Source organism: Panthera onca, chromosome D4, assembly GCF_046562875.1.
Source record: "Panthera onca isolate mPanOnc1 chromosome D4, mPanOnc1 haplotype 2, whole genome shotgun sequence".
Taxonomy (NCBI): Eukaryota; Metazoa; Chordata; class Mammalia; order Carnivora; family Felidae; genus Panthera; species Panthera onca.
The window spans coordinates 40,987,950-41,008,198 of record NC_138351.1 but is presented as its reverse complement, the minus strand read 5'-3'; the positions used below and the strand labels follow the sequence as shown (position 1 = coordinate 41,008,198).

At 41.6% G+C, this 20,249-nt stretch overlaps 1 long non-coding RNA gene across 2 annotated transcripts in view; it reads left to right on the top strand.

The window, feature by feature from the left end:
* The window catches only part of LOC144614063 (uncharacterized), a 46,000-nt gene extending 26,349 nt beyond the window's left edge, over window positions 1-19,651 (top strand). The window contains exons 3-7 of one of the 2 annotated variants that reach the window (XR_013551593.2): window positions 12,628-12,816; window positions 14,891-14,996; window positions 16,004-16,166; window positions 18,702-18,871; window positions 19,571-19,651. This is a non-coding gene — a long non-coding RNA (uncharacterized LOC144614063). The remainder of the gene's footprint in view (window positions 1-12,627; window positions 12,817-14,890; window positions 14,997-16,003; window positions 16,167-18,701; window positions 18,872-19,570) is intronic. The other variant, XR_013551594.2, reaches the window with a different exon arrangement.
* The last annotated feature ends 598 nt before the right edge of the window (window positions 19,652-20,249 follow it).

Below are 20,249 nucleotides of genomic sequence, written 5' to 3'. Positions count from 1 at the left end.
CCTGAGCCAAAGTTGGATGCTTAACCAACTGAGCCACCCAGGTGCCCCTCCTCCACTCATTCTAAAACAACAAAGAAACTCCTTTCCTTGTTTCTCTTACAGCAATTTCAAGCTCTTCTTGGACAGCCATATCCTTACTGTTTGAATTTATAGTCTGAGTGCTCATCAAAGTGTTTCTCAGAGACTATTCCATTTCTAGGAGGGTATGATAAAAGCTGCTACAATGATACTTTTTTCCTACCCTGTTACATTAAAGTTAACTAGTGATAAATTACTCTCCCTTCTTTCTTTCTGGAGTTCATTGAACAGAATGCCAGGAGTGTATTAGTCAATATTGACATGGAGAACAAAAAAGAAAGGTCAACGTGTGCTCTTTGGAGAACACTAAGGTAGATATACTTGTCTGTCAGCCTGTATTGGTACAGTCCTCTGTGGTTCCAATCAGTGAACTGGTCAAAATAACAATGGTAGTTTTTTGTTTTTGTTTTTAATGGAAATATAATGAAAAGATGCTGCAATACGTTACTGTCACTATACCACACATGTAAACCTCTGCATATGTATTTATGGAGTTCTAAAATCCCCCTGGGTAAGCCTGCAAGTAGCTGAAGTAACAGTTCCCACATTAGATCTCAAATTCCAAAGCCAATTAATATAACAGGCAATGAATGTTTACTAGGTGCTTAGCACTGTGCTGGATAGAAAAGATGTATGAGTCCCAGTTCTCTCCTTCAGGGAATTTCAGAATCTTACTAGTGGAGTAAGACATAAGCAGAACTAATTTTAGATAATATGCAAGAGCATAAACTTCACGGTGAAATCGTGGGGGTAAAGCTCTATGTTATGGGACTTTGGAGAAGGGTTGTTATGGTTTCCTCAAACTGAAAGCCTGTGGGAGGGAAGTGGGGCTTCAGCTGTGCCCCAGTGAGAGGTGATGGGCGTATCAGGAGAGGACAGGGTTTGTACAGAGCTAGGTTTGGGGGGATGGTTGAAAGAGGGTGAGGAACAGTTAAGAAGATGAGATCTGTGGTGGAGGAGTATTTCTTGGGGAACACTAATGGTTGAGGTCAGCTAGGTCAGGGGAGCATTGACCGGGTTTTAGGGCAAAGAGACGGCATTGTCACACAGAGAGGAAGAAGCCGCCAGGATCGGACTATACAGGAAGAACAAGCAATGATGAAATTAACTCTATAGATACATTTCCCAGTGTTGCGCAACTCTGTTTGATTCCACAATGCTTACAGGTCTTCCTCAGCAGAAGGAGGGAGAAGGAACTTTTCCTTTCTCAGCAAGAAGGATGTGAAAGGAAAACATTTTTTTAAGAACTTAAATTAATTTGTTTTGCATAATGATGTGGATTAAAATAAAAAATTGCTGTTGACTGTGTGCCAACTGTGCCTGCCTGTGTCTGTTGAGTTGTCAGTCCACCTTGCAATGAAATCCATTTAAAAACTTATTTTCTCTTCAAGAGGAGCGGGCTCGTGAGGCTTATTCTGCGATGCTGATGAAGTCTCCAGGGAGGTGCTCATGCCATCGGAGACCAGCAGCAATTAGTCACTCAGAGTGAGGAAGTTTCTCCTGTTCGCTCTATTCTTTGTGTATATTCTAATAGTTCTTTAACAAAAGGCTTATCTTGTTTTGTTTTTTTGAAGGACTGAAGTGTACTCACAATTGCATTTCAGTCTTTTCAGAAAAGTCTGGCAGACTGAGGAGGCTGGAGATGGTCGGAAGAACCTGGCTGCAGGGATGAAAGGCCAGTTTTGACCTTCAGAGGCTCTCAGAGCTCTTACTTTTTAAGAACCCATCCCAAGTCATTCTGACACATGAAAATGCACCCGTGTCCTATGATACATTTCCTTAATGTGGAAATACTATTTGAGCTGATGTAATGTTACATTTGGTAAACATTTTATTTGAGTTTATAGATTTTAATTTTGCAGGTTTGAAAAAATTTTGGAACAAATACCTTAAAAAAATTTTTTTTTTTCATTTATTTTTGGGAGAGAGAGAGAGAGAGCGTGAGCAGGGGAGGGGCAGAGAGGGACGGAAACACAGAATGTGAATCAGGTTCCAGGCCCCGAGCTGTCAAGACACAGCCCGACACGGGGCTCAAACTTGTAAAGCCGTGAGATCATGATGTGAGCCGAAGTAGGCTGGCCACTTAACCGACTGAGCCACCCAGGCACCCCCAGAACAAATACTTTTTTTTTTGTCTGTGCTAGGTCTCAATATTTGCAGAGGCTATTGGCCAGATAGCTGGAAGGCCGTGGGCACCGTGTCGCTAATGCCCAGTGGCTAAAAAAACTCTGCAGGGAGGGCCCTTTGAGAGAGTTTTCTGCCATCCCAACGCAGACGCTAATAGTGGGCATGAGGAACCTGGGGCTGGCACTTGTACCCCTCCCCTCCCAGCACCACCTCCCTGAGTTCCCATGGGCACCCAGGGAGAAAGAGGAGAAGTGGCTTCTGTGTGTGTTCCCTGAGAAACCCGTTTCAGCTCTCTGACCCTTCAGCCCGGCCCCCCCCACCCTCAGCCCCAACCCACTTCCTAGAGTTGCACATGGTGGACACAGAGCTTGCTTCTCCCTCCTCACTTCTGTATTCCTGTATTCCTGCAGCCAGAATCGAGAGTCTGTGCTGGGCAAATCCTCAGGGATCTGGCCCCGGGCGGAGGGGCTGTTCCCAGTGCCATGGTGTGGCTGCCAAGGCAAAAGTATCACAGGGGAAGGAGTGGGCTTAGATTTAGCAAGGAGGAGGAGAGGCGGTGGTCAGAACGGACTTGAGAGCATGTGAGAGCCCCTCTGGAGAAGTGCAGAAAGAATTCAGAGGAACTTTGTGAGGGATTGGATTCCTGCCCAAGTGGTATGGATAGGCTAACAAGCCTATCACCTCTTGACACTGAGGTGTTAATGTTGGTGAGATCTCATCTGTAGCCATTGGCTGGGGAGGTTGGGGGCACACTCCGGGCCCATTTCTACTGGCCTGCTTTCTTGACTTCTTTCCTTCTAGCACTTGGGGCTCATTCATTCATTGAACATGCTTCAAATTACATGTTAGATGCACAGATGAATAGTCTGTATGTCTCGCTTTTAAATTATTCTTGAATTCACGGGCAGGGATCTGGGAATGTAAGTCTGTGCTTGGAAATTGTTGGCAGAGTAGCTCCAAACACTGCCTGGGGCAGGAAATAATGGCTAAAGGATTTTAGGGGAGTTTTGAGTTAGCTCTTAAAGGAAGGATAGGAGCTCAACAAGTTCATGGGTGCGGTACATTGTACCCAGGAGCACAGGTTCATCTCCATAGCAACCATAGTAACAAGCATGCATTGAAAATTTAGTAGGTGCCTGGCATTTTCCTAGACCCTGTACAGACATTATTTCATTTACTCTATCAGAATTCATAGACTGAAAGGTACTTTGCAAGTAAATGTTGACTGAGATGATAGATATTTTCTCTAACTTTTTAAAAAATGTTTTATTTATTTTTGAGAGAGAAAGAGAGAGACAGAGTGCGAGTGTGAGAGGGGCAGAGAGAGAGGGAGACACAGAATCCAAAACAGGCTCCAGGCTCTGAACTGTCAGCACAGAGCCCGACACGGGGGTAGAACTCGTGAACCGTGAGATCATGACGTGACCCGAAGTCAGACACTTGACTGACTGAGCCATCCAGGTGCCCCTCTAACTTTGCTTTTGAACCCTTTAAATGGCTTAACCAAGCCGTTACTTTTTCTGTTACCTGCCTGTAGCATTGCATTTTATTCGTTTTCATACCAACATACTTACACATCTGTGTTTTATCCATTACTGTCTAGCCCACTCTGTTGGCAATTAACCACACTCTCTCTTGGCACCTCTCTTGGATGGTGGAATTTGTCAAGTGTATATGTCTCTTCCCTGCAGTAAGACCATAGCTTCCTTCCTTTGTGACCCCAATTAGAGTCACATCCAAAGTAGGTATTTTTTTTTTTTAGGACTTCTTACCACTTTGTCAAATTTTGTCTAAAAACTGTAAAGCAAAGGAGTGTGATTTTTTTTTTAAGACACAGAACAAAAACTTCACATGTCTTACACGGCAGCCATGTGGTGTACATCCAGTGCCCAGTTTACAAACTCTAATATAGAACATATTTGAAAAGGCTCCCAGCTAATCCACACTGAGAATATCTATGCGCTTTTAGGGGGATTTTGGCAAGGGTGTTTCTTTTCCGGAACAGGTGGTGAAGCTAAATTTGTGTGGTGTGCCTGACATACTTGGAGCCTGATATTAAAAGACTTCAGTGGCTGTAATGAACAGTTCTTCCCTTCTTTGTTTACAGGGAATCGGGACTTTCTCTGGGGTGTTGGGTTTCTGTTTCTGCCCACGGGCTGGCTGGAAACTGTTCTCGGCCTTACATTCTTCCACAGGGACAAACAGCTGGGCTGATGGCGTTGGGAAGCCTTGCTGCTTGGCTGTGACATGTGTTCCTTAGTTCTGACATTGGGGTCAGACTTGATTTCAGTGATTCCTTCAGGTCCACAGGAACAAGAGAAATTTCTGTAATTTCTTCCAGATCCCCCTGTTTATGTTTCTGCACAGTGTTCCAGGGTGGCAAGGTGGCAGGGAAGGGGGTGAGGGTGCAGGCAGGGCATCAGTTAAAACAGGGGAAGAGTGCTTACTTGGCTGGATTTGAAAATCTTTCAGGGCGAAAAGCAGGACTTCCGGCATTTGTTTGTTTGTTTCCGCTAAAACAAACTAACGCCCCCAATTCCACTCATGATGGAAAGTGAGGCTTTCCTGCTGACGAGTGCTGCTTGCAAGGACTCAGGTCCTTGAAGCAAGCCAGATTTGGTTCTTTCAAAGTGTAGATTTTAGACAGGCTTCCTTCCAAGGTCAGGCTCCAGGGTGCTACTGGGAACCGGGTGGTAGCAATGCCTTTGGTGAGTGGGATGGGAGGTACCCACAGTCCCGGTGCCGCCTCTTGGGACTTCAGCTGGGAAGTGTCAGAGACACAGTGTTATCTCCATGGGCTGTTGACAGTGAGTGGTTGCTTCCCACGGCAAACCTGAGTCCAGCTCTGATCTGCAACTGTCAGAATCGTGCTTGCATAATGGGGGTTTGTGGAATGCCTCTCTGTCCTTCTAGCTGTTTATTGGCTTTTAATTCAAGACCAGGAGGCCTGAGCTTTCAGCATGACGTGGCACAGGCTTGTTCTAGGCATTGAAGAGTGAACATTCGTTTGCGTTTAGCACTCTCTGGACACCAGCCTGACCTCCTTCTGATGCACTTTCTCCTTTTGGTTTTTGCGGGTGGCACCGTGTAGCCCATAAGAACCTGGGCTTTAGATCCATACAGATTGGGGTTCACGTAATGGACTCTGTTATTTCATGATGTGACCGGATCACGAATTAGTTGTGATACACATTCAGCTGTTGTAGCAAAGGACACAGTAAGGTGGCTTCAACAGGATAGAAGCTTGTGTCCCTTCTGCATAACAGAGGACGTGCTTCAGGGTTGATGAGACAACTTTATGGCATCTCCTTTCTGGTTGTTCTATCAGCTTCTATTTTCTGGTCCAAGACGTTGCTCCAGCTCCCACTGCCAAATCTGCGTCCCAGACAGTAGGGAGGGTTGAGTGGTTGTGAATCGCAGAGTCAGGAGATGGATGCTAGAACGTCTAAGAAGAAAGGGGCTCCCGGCATCCTTTGAGGGTGTTGTGGCCTTCAGCAATCAGTGAGGGACACTGACGTTTGGTATGTGATAAAGCTAGAAGTCTTCTACTTCTGAGTTGCTCTGATTTTTAGAACAAACTAATTTTGTTGCATCTGAGACCTTGATGTGAAATCTATGCCTCTTTCCTGACGGTTTTCATTATTCTGGTTGATTACAGTTGCCATCCATTCTCACTGCGTAAGTTTCGTCTTTAATAATTAAAGGTTTATTGTCATTGCATGGCCTAGAATCACAAGCCAGACTGCAACACTGGTCCAGGGTGCCAACTATTGCCTGGATCTGTGGCCTAAGGAAACACGGGCACAGCAGTGAGACCACACAGAATGAAAGCATCCTCCACAGACGTGCCCACATGGGGAGGGGCAGCGGAGGGTCAAGGAAGGTCTCCCTAACCCCTGAAAGGTATGGGAGCTGACGGCCTCTGAGGCTGCCACGCAGCTTGGAGCCAGTTCTGATCCTGCCCGGCTGAGTTGTTTCCACATCTTATATGGTGAAATAATTTGGTGACTTGTAATGAACATTCCTTAAAAATGGAAATAGAATAAAACACACCGGAGTGCATCATAGATAGTAAGAGAAATGTGTGGTATTTATTTTTATTATATATCTCTATATGTTTGTGTGTGCTGAGTCACGAGGGAAATGTTTTTCTTATCATGGGTCATGGTCAAAAGAAGTAGGAAAGCTCTTGCTCTAGCCTACGATGTACCATGTTATCACTGCAGAGCCATTTTTCTGTGGTTTGTTTTAATTTTTCTCTGATCCATATAAGACTCTGATGATGGAGAGGTAGGCATTTCTGAGTTTTGTTATCTGTAGCTGCCTCTTTTCACAAGATGGGCTGATGTCACCATAAAGGCTGGGTAACACAACCAGCTGCATGCCACAAATAATTGTTGAGCATGAATTGCATGCAGACACGGTGCTTGGTGGTAAGGGAGGTGCCTAAAACCCTTTGCTTCCCTCCAGAGACTCAGAAACTAGTGATGGTGGCAACAGAGAATTCAACCACAAGACTCACCCAAGTAGAAAATATAATTAAACGTTGATCTAATTGTCATGACTTCACTTTCACATTTTAGTTTAGAATTAAAAATTCAATTAAATTAAAATTTTAATTTAGGTAATTAAAATATTCTTATTGCCAAGATATCAATTATTTTTATCAGATACTCTTTCAATTTGAAAAGGTTTAAAATTTGGCGTGGGCAGAGGTTTGGTACGGTAGGTACTTATGCATTGCTGATGGGGTTATAAGCTGGTATTGTCCTTTTGGAGAGCAATTAATGGACAATAATTGGCTTAAAAATACAGTCATTGTAGTAATTCCATTTCTAGTTTTCTATTAAAAAAATCAGATATTTGGATAAAAATTAATATGTAAATATATTTATTGAAGCTGTTTTTTACAGTAAAAAAATTAAAAACAACCAATGATTCATAAAGGGAATTTAAGTTAAGAGATACTACGTATTGCTAAAGTCATATTTTCAAAAAGTGTGTAAAGATACTGGTGTTTACATGTAATATAAATGGCAAAAGTAGGGTCAAATACTAAACAGGCAGTATGATCACAATTCTGAAAACCAAATAAAAAACAACTCTATTTGTGCACAGGAAAAACACCAGAAAGCCCATCAATGTGTTAGGTGTTCAGCCTCCACAAATTGTAGGGTTTGGGTGATTTCTGTTATCTTCCTTCAAAGTTTAAGACATTTTATGCAGTATACAATTTTTCATTTTATAATCATAAATAAATAGTATTTTACAAAAAACTACAAAATTACATCAATGCTAACATGCTAAGTCAAGTATATTAATTTTAGAAGAGCCTTCCAAGGACTACAATACATCTTTTTGGATTTCGTGGGTAGTCCTAATATTCGCCTCCTTCCTTCACTTTGCCATTGGGGGAGATGTTTGCCATGGCAAGAGAAATGGTTAGGACAGTCACTTGTTTCCTTTTCTAAATTTAGCTTTTAAGAAGAATAGAATGTGAAATGTCTGCTAAGCAGTTGGCCCCATCTGTATACCTACTTACATTTCTTGGAATCCATTGGACTTGGATGGCTAGACCAGGACTAACCAGAAGACCTTCACATGTCATGGGACAAAAACAAGCACTGGGGGGCGCCTGGGTGGCGCAGTCGGTTAAGCGTCCGACTTCAGCCAGGTCACGATCTCGCGGTCCGTGAGTTCGAGCCCCGCGTCAGGCTCTGGGCTGATGGCTCGGAGCCTGGAGCCTGTTTCCGATTCTGTGTCTCCCTCTCTCTCTGCCCCTCCCCCGTTCATGCTCTGTCTCTCTCTGTCCCAAAAATAAATAAAAAACGTTGAAAAAAAAATAATAAAAAAATAAAAAACAAGCACTGGGACCAAGCACGTGTACAGATTATTTAATTACTCTCCACCCAGGGCAACTTTGACCCAAGAAAGACTAAATTGCCTTTGAAAGAAGATTACATATATACAATATATACATGATATCTGTCTATCTATCTAGATATAGGACATATGTAATATATGTTATATATTTTTGGCAAACTCTCTAAAGACAGAAAATGACAATTTCTAACAGTGATTAAGCACTTCTTAAAGGTCAATACCCTAATAGTTCAACTAAATTCACTTGTATTACTTCATTTAATTCTCACGGCACCCCATTACATAGTTCCTACTACTATCCCTGTTTCATATACAAGGCATCTAATATCTAAAGAAACTAAGTAACTTATCCAGAGTCCTATGAACAGCAGGTTCCAGAGCGAGGCCCAGGCCCAAGGGAGGCTAGAGTCCAAGTTCTTGGACCCTGCTGTTTAGCATTCCTGTGTGTGGGCCCTCTTATGCCCACTGAGACCCACGGCAACATTTGCATATAGGCTAGGTAATCGTTTTTAAGAATTTCAGTGTCAGAAGAGACTTTCTATCATGAGACTCTTGCTATTATGACTAAATTATTCTGAATTGATTAGTAATGCCAGATGCCTTCAGGTTCATTCTATTAAAATTAGCTTTGCATATTTCTGCCCTATACTCAGTGAAACTCCTGTTTTAATCTCCTTTCAAATCCAGAAAGAAAAAAAAAGCAAAATCATTTTATTGCCAGTAAAAATCTTCTAGGTTTAGTCAAAGCAAGTTATAATTTCTGGTGCTCCTGGGCTCATTAGTTCTTCCAGATGGTGCATGTAAACATGGCAGGAGCTGCAAATTGTGTGGAGGCCGAAATGTAAATCAAGAAATAAGTATTCATTATAATTTGTATGACAAATGGAAAGGCTATAAAGCGAAACAGTGCATTGCTCAATGAATTTCATTCCATTACTTTTGGGATCCTCCAGAGACTATTTTTGGAAATGGACTTCCCTGATTTTGTCAAGGTCAATTGTCATTATAGTGTTTAGAGGAGTCCTAACCATAGTTCAGATATATTTGGGATATTGTAGTTGCTTTTTTTTTTTTTCCTGATCTTGATGGTCCATGGGCTGATTATAGTTCTATGAGAAGAAAAGGGAGAGAGGAAATGTTACCCTAAAATTTTGAGGGTTGTTTGAAAAGAAATAGGAGGCTAGTTGCAAATGTTTCCAAGCCCACTGCAGCGGAAGTGATGGTGTCCTGCCCAGAATCCCCCCTCCCTGGAACAGAGGTTCTCATTCCACTGTCCTGCTGGGAGTATTGATGGCTGGCAATTCTCAACCGAGGCCCTGAAGAGTTCTTCCTAGTCCAAGGTCACGTGTCTTCTAGGCAGCTCATATCTATTGATATGGAAGATAGGGGTCTAGGCTACCTATCTCACCCTCCACCCCTGCCTCAAGTGAGGACAACTATGAATGGTGACCCTGGTTCCAGAGTTCCTTACAGGGTTTGGCCGAGGCCTTTGTTGCAACTGAATCACAGTTCCACTTTCTGCCCAATTTTTAATAACATTTTATCCTCCAACATAAGCAAGAACATGAGGTGGTAGAAAGGGCACCAGACCAGGAATCAATCAGGAGACCCTGAGTGTAATGCAAGCCTTGCCACTATTAAGTGTTAAGATCTTGGACAAGTAATTTGTCTTTTTTTAAATGTTTATTTATTTTGAGACAGAGTGAGAAAGAGAGAGAGTGTGCAGGGCAGGGGCAGAGAGAGAGGGAGGGAGAGAGAGAATCTCAAGCAGGCTCTGTGCTGTCAGCATAGAACCCAGTGGGGGGCTTGATCTCATGAAGTGTGAGATCATGACCTAAGCTGAAATCAAAAGCCGGACACTTAACCAACTAAGCCACCCAGGCACCCCAGTAATTTGTCTTTATGTTTCTTATTTTTCTTACCTCTCAGGGGTAAAGCTTGGCCTGGATTAACATTCTTACCCATAGGACTTCCCCCAGTGGGTGTCCTTTGACTCTGAAATTTTACATGTAAGATCTATACATTTTTTTTTTTTTCTGGCGAGAGGAGCCATAGCTTTCGTGCATTTCTCAAAGGGCTCCACAGACGTTTAAGAACAAAAGCCTTAGGTGATTATTGAATCATCCCTGACTCTAGCTAAAAACTGATGCCTCTATGCATGGTATGTGAGTCAAGATGAAAATTATTCAGCATCAGTGTTTCTCTGTAGAATCTGTAGTGAAGAGGAACCTTTACTGACTTTGGCTCTGAGATAGCAGGACTAAGTAGATGTAGACAAGAAATTTCAGGGTAGGGAGAGTGGGAGCAGCTACAGAAATAGGCAGTATTTTTGTACTTCACGGAGGGCATTTGTAGAGAAAGCTTCAGAGAACTCTTTCATTTGATTCTCGGGAGGGGGGGGATTGCGAAGCTCTGCTTTAGCAATCTGAGCGTTATCTGCCTGCGTCTCAAAAATCATACCTGTAACGACAGCAAGCTGGCCTCCAGCCTAGGGGATTTGAAGAGTACCTCTTTACTTGGTAGCTTATAGAGAGAAGAAATATTCCTCAGAAAGTAGTATTGTAAGGGATAGGACTTCTACAAAAGGGAAAATGTGAAAGGATGCCTCAGAATGTAGCATGGGTAGGATTGTTTCCCACCCTTGGAAGTGGTAACCAGAGGCAGAGGAATCACTCGACGAGGATGTGGGAGGGATTCCTGCCCTAACCCATGGTGGGACTAGGCTATCTTACGGTTGTCTGGGTCTGGGTTTTTCTGAACCTGGTGAAGGATTCTGGTCCATGATCGTTGCATGCGGAAGCTAAAATCAATAGAAGGGCGACAACATTTAAATGCCATGCAACGATGAAAAAGAGATAATGAAACTAGTCAAGAAATAATATCCAATGTCCCCATGTGGAAACATCTGTCTGTGTCTGTATGACACAAACCTGACGGATCCAGCTGAAATAGAGTTTTTCTGTTCATTTGTGTTTTGTTGTTGTTGTTTTTGGTATACATCGATACCTTGTGAAGAAATGTTTTGGTGCACACCCAGAGGTGGCTGACATATCTTACTGAATAACAGGAGGCATGGGGCAAAATAGATAGGAGAATAACTTTTTTTTTTTTTTGATTTTCCTGCATAGATAACACTGAGCGCTCTACGCCGATGAGCAAGCACGGAGCTGAAGCTGTCTTGCTTTATGTTAAAGAAACATTTCTTGCCAATGTGTACCATGTTGCAGTGTTCGTGATCTCTGCCAGTCTCCCAGTGACTTCTTCACTTGCCTTGAACAATACAGTGAGCCTACTGAGCTTGTAGGAACTCGTTTCTCCAACTGGAGGTGTGGGGCGCCTGGGTGGCCCAGTTGGTTAAGCGTCCGACTTTGGCACAGGTTATGATCTCGTGGTTCGTGGGTTCGAGCCCCGCGTCAGGCTCTGTGCTGACAGCCCAGAGCCTGAGGCTGCTTCAGATTCTGCGTCTCCCTTTCTCTCTGTCCCTCCCTCACTCATACTCTGTCTCTCTCTAAAAAATAAATAAACATAGAAAGATATTTAAAAAAATGAAACTGGTCGTTTGATTTTAGGGGCCCAGTATTGATACCTTGGTACAATATTGATACCTTGGTACATTGATCCCCTTCGTACATGGTCTTAGATCTCTTGGGGTCTCTCTGAGGCATTGTATTAGGCTTTCTACTTGTGTCAATTATACCTAATTGTTGGTATTTCACTGAAATCAAACTGTCTTTATTCTTTATGAATTTCCAATACTTCTGTCCATTAATCTTCTGTTAGCAAATTCATCTAAGAGCAGGCACGAATGGTTTTCCTTTTCTTTTTTTAAAGTTTATTTATTTATTTTCAGAGAGAGAGAGAGAGTGCACAAGGGGGGAAGGGGCAGAGAGAGGGAGAGAGACAGAATCCCAAGCAGGCTCCATGCTGTCAGTGGGGGTTGAATTTACAAATCATGAGATCATGACCTGAGCCAAGATCAAGAGTTAGATGCCCAACCGACTGAGCCATCCAGGCGCCCCCCTTTTCATATTTTTGAAATGAGGTCTACAAGAATCTCTAGCAGCACATCATTTATTTTTACTGAACCTGATTCTTTTAGCCCTGGGTATTACTTTATAGTAGCTTAAGTTAATGAAACTGTCTTTAAAATTTTTTTTAATGTTTATTTATTTTTGAGAGAGAGAGAGACAGAGCATGAGCAGGGGAGGAGCAGAGAGACGGGGGAGACACAGAATCTGAAGCAGGTTCCAGGCCCTGAGCTGTCAGCACAGGACCTGACGCGGGGCTTGAACCCACGAACTGTGAGCCCACGACCTGAGCCGAAGTTGAATGCTTAACCGACTGAGCCACCCAGGCACCCTGAAATTGTCTTTAAAAGCAAGTAGTTCTCAATAGAATGTGTTTCTTCTAAATTATGAAGTCATTATGAATATCACATCATCATATATAAGGAGATGGGCTTGCTGACAGATTTGGAAAAGAGTTTCTTCCTGAAATATTCATTAGATCAATTCCTATTTTTGTAACTTTTTTTTGCAGGATACCTCAAAATGCATCAAGCAATACTGGAATAGAAAGTGACTGGGAAACTGCCTGCAGAACCAAAGACATCAAAATGTAGCTATCATAACTCAAGTTAGCTCTTACACTGACCCTGGTTACTGGCAGCAATGGAGGCCTGTTCTTTATATGTATCAACTCGTTGGATTCTCACAACTTCCTCCTGAGGTATTTGTCCCATTTTATGCACAGTAACCATTCCATGAATATTTGCATAAATCTGGTGATTCTTTTTTTCTTTTGCCATCAGTCACCTCCCAAACATCATGGTGAGGCCCTTCTCTCCTTCTGTCTCTCTGTCTTTCATCACCTCCTCACCATCTTCATGGCCTAGGTCCGGCCTTCATTATCTCTCACCTGCATTACTGAGATGGCCTCTGAAATGGTATGTCATTCTCCACCCGGCAGTTGGCTTGGTTTCTCTAACTCCCAATAATGCTCCTACGTTAGTCAGGTTTTTTGTTTGTTTGTGGGCGAGTGAAACTTAAACTACATTAAGCAAATCAGGAAATTTGTTGGCACATCTCACTGGGAAATCCAAAGATAGGAGTTTGATGGGAGCCCAGGCTGGACCTAGAGTTTCAGATATACCCACTGCTGGGTGTGTTGGTCACTGGCAGGCCAGGACTCAGATTCTACCAGCGGCATGACCAGGCAGAAACAGAACATCTTCCCACACGGTTTTGGCAAAATGGTCCCAAGGAAGACCACACGCCTATTGATGACTCAATCCCTGATGGGGCCTTTCGTTGGGCTGACCTGGATTACCCATCCATCCCTGTGATGTGGAGGATGGAGTCAGCCCCACCCAAACCCCGTGAATGGGTTCCCCTGTTAGCCAGAGAGGAAAAGGGAGCCTTGGCAGGCAAACACAACAGATGTCCATGACATTCCGCGTTTAAAGTCTCGCACCGGCTTCCAAATGTCTTTGGATAATCACCAAACTCCTTAGCATGCCATATAGCCTTGTCTACCTGTACGGTTTTATTTCTGCCTCTCTTTTCCTTGACATCTTTCCTAAAGGTCAATTTAAGCAGCCTATCACAACTTCCTTCTAGCCTGTGATACCTTGTCTGTGATTCTGTAGCATCCGAAACCTCGGTATCCTAGCCCTGAACACACTTTTTTTGTGTAATCACTGTTTATCCGCCCTGAATTTACTAGCGAATTCTCTGCCCAAGAGCTTAAACTATACCTATGCCCTAACCCTACCCTAGTTCAAGTCCATCAGATTCATGGGGGTGGGGAATGGGAGGAATGTCTTTCTGTCTGTGTGTCTATGTGTCTATGTATCTATCTCACTCTTCCTAATCTCTTCAGGTAATTTTGAGATGCAACGAGGCTTGAGAACCACTGAATTATACCATTAATGTTCTATTTAGATCTAACATTCTGTGATTCTAGCCCAATATTTGGTAGGATTAGCTCTTCTGCTTTCTTCTTTTCTCCCTTCCTCTTTCTATTTCTGGCCATTGCATTTAGAGAGGTCAAAGCCATAGTTCTATTTTAAAAAATCAATACAAAATGGCCTCATTTTAATTTTAATTTACCTTAGGTGCTTTGAAACTGTCTCAGTGACACTGAGATTATCTGAGGTATTCAAGAATGAGTTACTTTGTCAGCTGCCCCTTTATACTAGCTCAGCCCAGCCTCTGCTCGTATGGGGCCCAGCTCTGGAGCTGTGCCTATGGGCCCTTTATAATTATATCTCAACAGCATGGCCAGTCAGGCCTACAGTGAACAGAGTCATTCAAGGCGCTTCCTGTAATGTTTCAAACTGTTGTGTTGTTGACATTCAGTGCATGTGTTTGTCATTGACACATAGGCTCTCATTCCAGCTGGAAAGCCTTGCCTTTCATGTAGAAGCTGTTTAAAGGAAATGTTTCTACTTATCTCAAAGCCAGAGAGAGAGTGGATGGGAGGGAGGAGTTGTTTGCCCACATCTTCAAACACACTGCATTTTGGGGATGCCAACAGAACTGTTTTAATTTGCTCCCCACAAAGGCAGACTTCTGCTTTTCCTGAGATCCTGACAGAAGAGTGTTTGTCTTTAATGTCACAAGACGAGATAGTGCAGCTGTGTTTATGGTGGGAGTTACCTGTAATTTATGTTCTAACTGAAACATTTAAGAAGATTAGCTGTTTCCTTTCATTTAAAGACCTGAAATCTGTTCTTCCCTTCCCTTCCCTTCCCTTCCCTTCCCTTCCCTTCCCTTCCCTTCCCTTCCCTTTCTTTTTTAAGCTCAACACTCCTACAAACATTTAACCACCAGCAAGGTGGTTAGAAAATCAGGACTTTGGTTCTCTGGCACAGAGTTGGAATTATCAAAATGGCAGCATTTCAGAAGGTAAACATATACTTGTACTTAGTTTCAATCTAGAAAAGTATAAGCAAATGAGGCAAAGCTAACCATACTGGCTATCTAAATGAGAGGACATTTTTTTAGGTTTCTGAGACCCAAGCTGATCACATCACGTGCCTCTCTTCTCCCTTATTCATGTCCCTTACTATCTTGTTATAGTTCAGATCATACTAAATCTTATTATCCTGAAAAATTGACTTCCAAGGACGTTAGGGACAGTGAGCTGGGTTAACACCTCCCAGGGTTTGGGATTTGGAAAAGGGGTGCAAGTAATTGTGGACTGATTGACTATACTGGAACCCCAAGTGTTTGTTTTATAAGCACTAACAGATTCCTCCCCTCATCTGACCCAGTCTGAAATATATTTTTTTCTCATCTAGGACCTAGAGAGGAAAACTCAATTTCCCCTTCCACTACTAAAGGAAATCAGAGCCCTTTGTTCACAATTATCTTTTAGGACCTTTTCTCTAAAACTAACCTTCCATTGAAGCATTCACTAAAATTGCCAACAAAAATTAATATGTAGCATCATTTACTCATTAACTTAGCAAGCACTTATGGAGTACCTACTGTATCTGCACATTGTGTAAGGAATAAAAAGATGAGAGTGGGCTATGTTGACACAAATACATTTAATAAATTATAAATGCTTTAATAAGTCAATGAGCATATTTGCTGCTGATCACAGATATAAAGAAAGACAAAATTCTTCGATGAGATCTAGATTTAGTGTAACTGATAGTTTCTTGTTCTATGACTCTTGAGGCCCTCTGTCAAAAGTCAAAGAGGTTTATCTGGACTGATTCATTTTTGTTAATCCATGTTGACTTACAGTGGTGCTATCTTTTTAAATAAAATTGTCCAAATTCTCAGTGATAGTCAATTCTAGAATTTTCCTGGGCATCGGTTGTCAATTTCACTGGTTTGTACTTTTCCAAATCTTTATCTGAACATCGTTTGATCATTTATGTTTCCCCAACTTTCCTCTACAGGCAGCAACACCTACAGTATGACTATTTTATAACGAAGCCATCAGCAGTACGGGAGTTCACGGCCTTACACTAGCGTGGACAAAGTCAATATGACCATTGGGTTTCTGAGCATGTCAGAAGTGCACTTCATCCACACTCTTCCCACAAAAATGACCCAGAATTGGTAGGTAGATTCCCCTTGGCCATTTAGAAATCTCTAACCAAAACGCCTTTCTAGGCACTAGAAATTTAGTCTGAATTTGCTTTTTTTTTTTTAAGTTTATTTTTGAGAAAGAGAAAGAGAGAGAGAGAGAGAAGGGCAGAGAGGGAGGAGACCGAGAATCCCAAGTGTGCTCCGTATTGTTAGCACAGAGCACAAACTCGTGAACCAGAACCATAAGATTGTGTGACCTGAGCCAAAATCAAGAGTTGAGTGCTTAACCGAATGAACCACCCAGACACCCCTGGAATTTGTTTCAAAGCTATTATAAAGACCTCTTTGTTCTGTTAAACAATTTTTTGGTAAGTCTAAAATTATTTCAAAGGAAAAAGTTAAAGATAATATAATTTATTCAGTTCATTCGTCACTGATTATTGGACATTTAAATTGTTTCTAAATATTATTTTCTTTTAAAATTTATTTACTTTGAGGGAGAGAGAGAATAAGCAGGGGAGGGGCAGAGAGAGAGGGAGAGAGAATCCCAAGCAGGCGTCGTGCTGTCAGTACCAAGCATGATGTGGGGCTTGATCTCATGAACTGTGAGATCATGACTTGAGCCGAAATCAAGAGTTGGATGCTTAACCAACTGAGCCACCTGGGAGCCCTATAAATTTTCTTTTTTGAAAAAAATAATTTTGTAGTGAATATCTTTGCCATAAATTTTTATGTATATCCTTATTAATTTCCTTATAATACATTCCTAGAAGTGAAATTGTTGGGTCAAAGTGTATGCATTTTTTACACCTATTATCATACTATTCTGTAAATTTCCCTTAATACTACCATTGGCTCTTATAATTTTTAAAGTATTTTTCAATTTCATAGAAAAAACAGTGGTACTTCACTGTTTTTGTTTGTTTATTTATTTGGAGAGAGAGGGAGAGAGGGAGAGAGGGAGAGGGAGACGGAGAGGGAGAGGGAGAGGGAGAGAGAGAGAGAGAGAGAGAGAGAGAGAGAGAGAGAGAGAATCCCAAGCAGGCTCCATCCTGTCAGCATAGAGCCTGGTGCAGGGCTTGAACTTACAAACTGTGAGATCATGACCTGAACCAAAATCAAAGAGCTAAACACTTAACTGATGGCCACCCAGACACCTCTATTATTGTTTTAATTTACATTTCTTCTATTACTGAGGAAAATCCTAATCTTTTTATGTTTATTACACATTTATACTTTGTGTGTGTGTGTGTGTGTGTGTGTGTGTGTGTGTGTGTGTGTAAATTACCTGTTCAGGACTTCTACATGTTTTACTTTTGGAAGTGTTCCCATTTATCGTAGTGATTTGTATTAAGTCATTGATGTAGTTCCAACGTTTGCCCTTATGTTGAGAAACTCTCCCAGTTGACAACCTTGGAGATTTTATGTTTAATTTGTTAAGATAGTGTGAGAGTTTTATTTGTCTTAAAAAAAAAAAATAAACATCTCTTCAGGAATTGAAAGAATAACAATATATGAGCCACAGGATCCAAGTAACATCCAAAATCAGTTTGCTCCACTGGTAATCACGCTTTATCTTTAGATTTTCACTTTTTTTGATCAGAGGGAGAGTTTCTGGTCAATACTGCTCTCTCAGGGAGTGGTAGGGCATGAGAATGAAACATGCCCATCTATGATCTACCTGCTCATGTCCCCATGAGGACTCTTCTGTCTTGCCAGCCCCCCTTTTCTCTCACCCATGGCTTTCTGGGAATTCAAATAAGACCTATCATCTTTCTTCCTATCAGTCCTCCTCATATATGGACACCTCCCAGGGGTCAGGCTCCTTTTTGTCCCTGCATCTTTTCTCTAAGAACTCTGTGTCATTTCCGCCCCCCCCCCAACCCCCGCCACCTTCAGTTAATTTGTCCAGAAAAGTCTCCCATGCTCCCAGCCCAACTTATCCACTTAGAAAGTTCCTACTCATTTTTAGGACTTAGGCTAAAGGCTCAACTGTAGTCATGCTGAGAGGTGATGTGATTGCCAGGGGGGTGCACAGAGTGCTTAGATATGGCACTGGTAGATTTTAAGTCCCTTATAAATAGAACTGTGACTTACATACAGCCCATAGTTTATGCAGCTGATTTTTGTTACTTTTGACACTTCTCTCATATTATAGTTATAATCTGTTTTTTCCTGTGAGAAGTGGGGGGACATGTTTCCTGATCCCTGTGCCTCACACTTCCATCCACTTCAGTGTGAATTCTTCTCTTGCTTCCTGGGCAGGTTCCAGTCTCTGGTGGCCTCGTATAACATTGTATGCGTGTCTCTCTTAAAATACTCCCTTGATGTCTTGACACTTCTCCCTTTATACTATTTTCCCTGCCTATTAAAATGTAAGATCTGTCAGAGCTTGCTGTATGTCTTATTCATGTTTATGTTTTCCTCAACCCAAGTGCTGCCTGATAAATGGAATGTGTTCTGTGAAAGTTTAGCGTTGTTAGCATTGTGTCTATCTCTACAGAAATGATTACGTTTGTTGCGTGCAGCAATTGAGAAATGTGAATTTTACTTTATATCCCATAGTTTGTGAACCACACAATACATATATATTATGGAGAAAGTAGGAAGTGCTGTTAAATGAAAAGAAGAAAAGGAAGCTCTTCTGTGATTATACCTTCTAGAGAGTACCGCTGTTAATATTTGGGCATCTATTCCCCCAGAATTTGAAGATGATGATCATGAAGATGATGAAGGTAATTTTTTTGAGTACTTCCTGTGTGCCGGGGATTACACAGATTTTCTCACCGAATCCACATGTTAACAGTATGTGATAGGGTGTCTACTGTTTTCTGCATTTTAGAATGGAAGATGTGAAGGCTTAGGGAGGTTAAATAACGTGCTCAAGATCCCATGACTGACAAATAGCTTAGCCTGGACTTGAACTCACACAGTATGAGCCTAAGCACACGTGAGTCAAGATAGCACGTTGTTCAAACCGCACATCTCCAGAGCCAAACTTCCTGGGTTTAAATCCCAACGAGCTGTGTGGTTTTAGGCAAGCTAATTAATCTCTCTGTGCCTCAATCCTCATTCTCTTGTTTTAAAAATGGACTTAATATGATATTAACCCCAAGCTCCGCATAAAGTTGGACTGAGGATAAGAGAAAATCATTTATGTGAAGTATTTAGAACCTATAGTAAAATTCGAATAATTTTTCTGTAACCACAACTTTGATACCAAGAATTCTCACAAATAATTGTTACCTCGTATGTTACTATATATATGAAATAAAAATCATCACATCGTAATCATCTGTTATCTATGTATTTACTACGCTATGAATGTCGCTTTAATTAATAAATATATTTGTACCACATCATTAATAGGATCATACAGTATTCTACTCTTTGAGTACACCAAAATTTATGTAACCAATTTCCTATTCCTCTAGGATGAGAGCTTCATGAGATGGGGACTGTTCTAAGCCCTGTCCTGTGGTTTTCCTGTGCCTAGAACAGAGCTAGCACAAGGTAGGCACTCACTGAGTGAATGAATGAATACTCTTGAAGTTATTTTCAATTTTTCCCTATTAATAATATTTTAAAAATTTATTTACTTCTAGGAGGTTTTGAAGTTTTAACATTTTCTTGTAGTGTAATATACAACCTTCTGGTTACTGCTTAAGAACCAAAATGTCATTCCCACAGTGACGTAAAAACATGCTGTGTCTAAGGATGCCCATTTGGTTGAAGAGCAAAAATACTGAAGCTGAAGTAAAGATGCATGGTTATGTTTAAAATAATAACTTTAAAAAGTCTCTTTCATGAGATTGTTTTCAAAGAGTGCTTTACCATGTGGGCAAATTTTAACAAAAATTGCTCAAATTAGCTCCAAGTACAATGACATGCATAATGCTTTGATTACACATATGAAATTCATTTAGTCAAAAGAGACTTTGAGTAGGAAAAATGCAACTTTGTAAGAAAAAAAAAAAAAAACCCATTACTATAATGATAGAGTAGCTCCCCCAAGATCTAATCACATGCACATTTAGAAGAAAGCATTTTATAGTCTCTGTAACAGTAACATCTGGTGACTTCCTGACTGTTCCACAACATCTCGACTCCGCT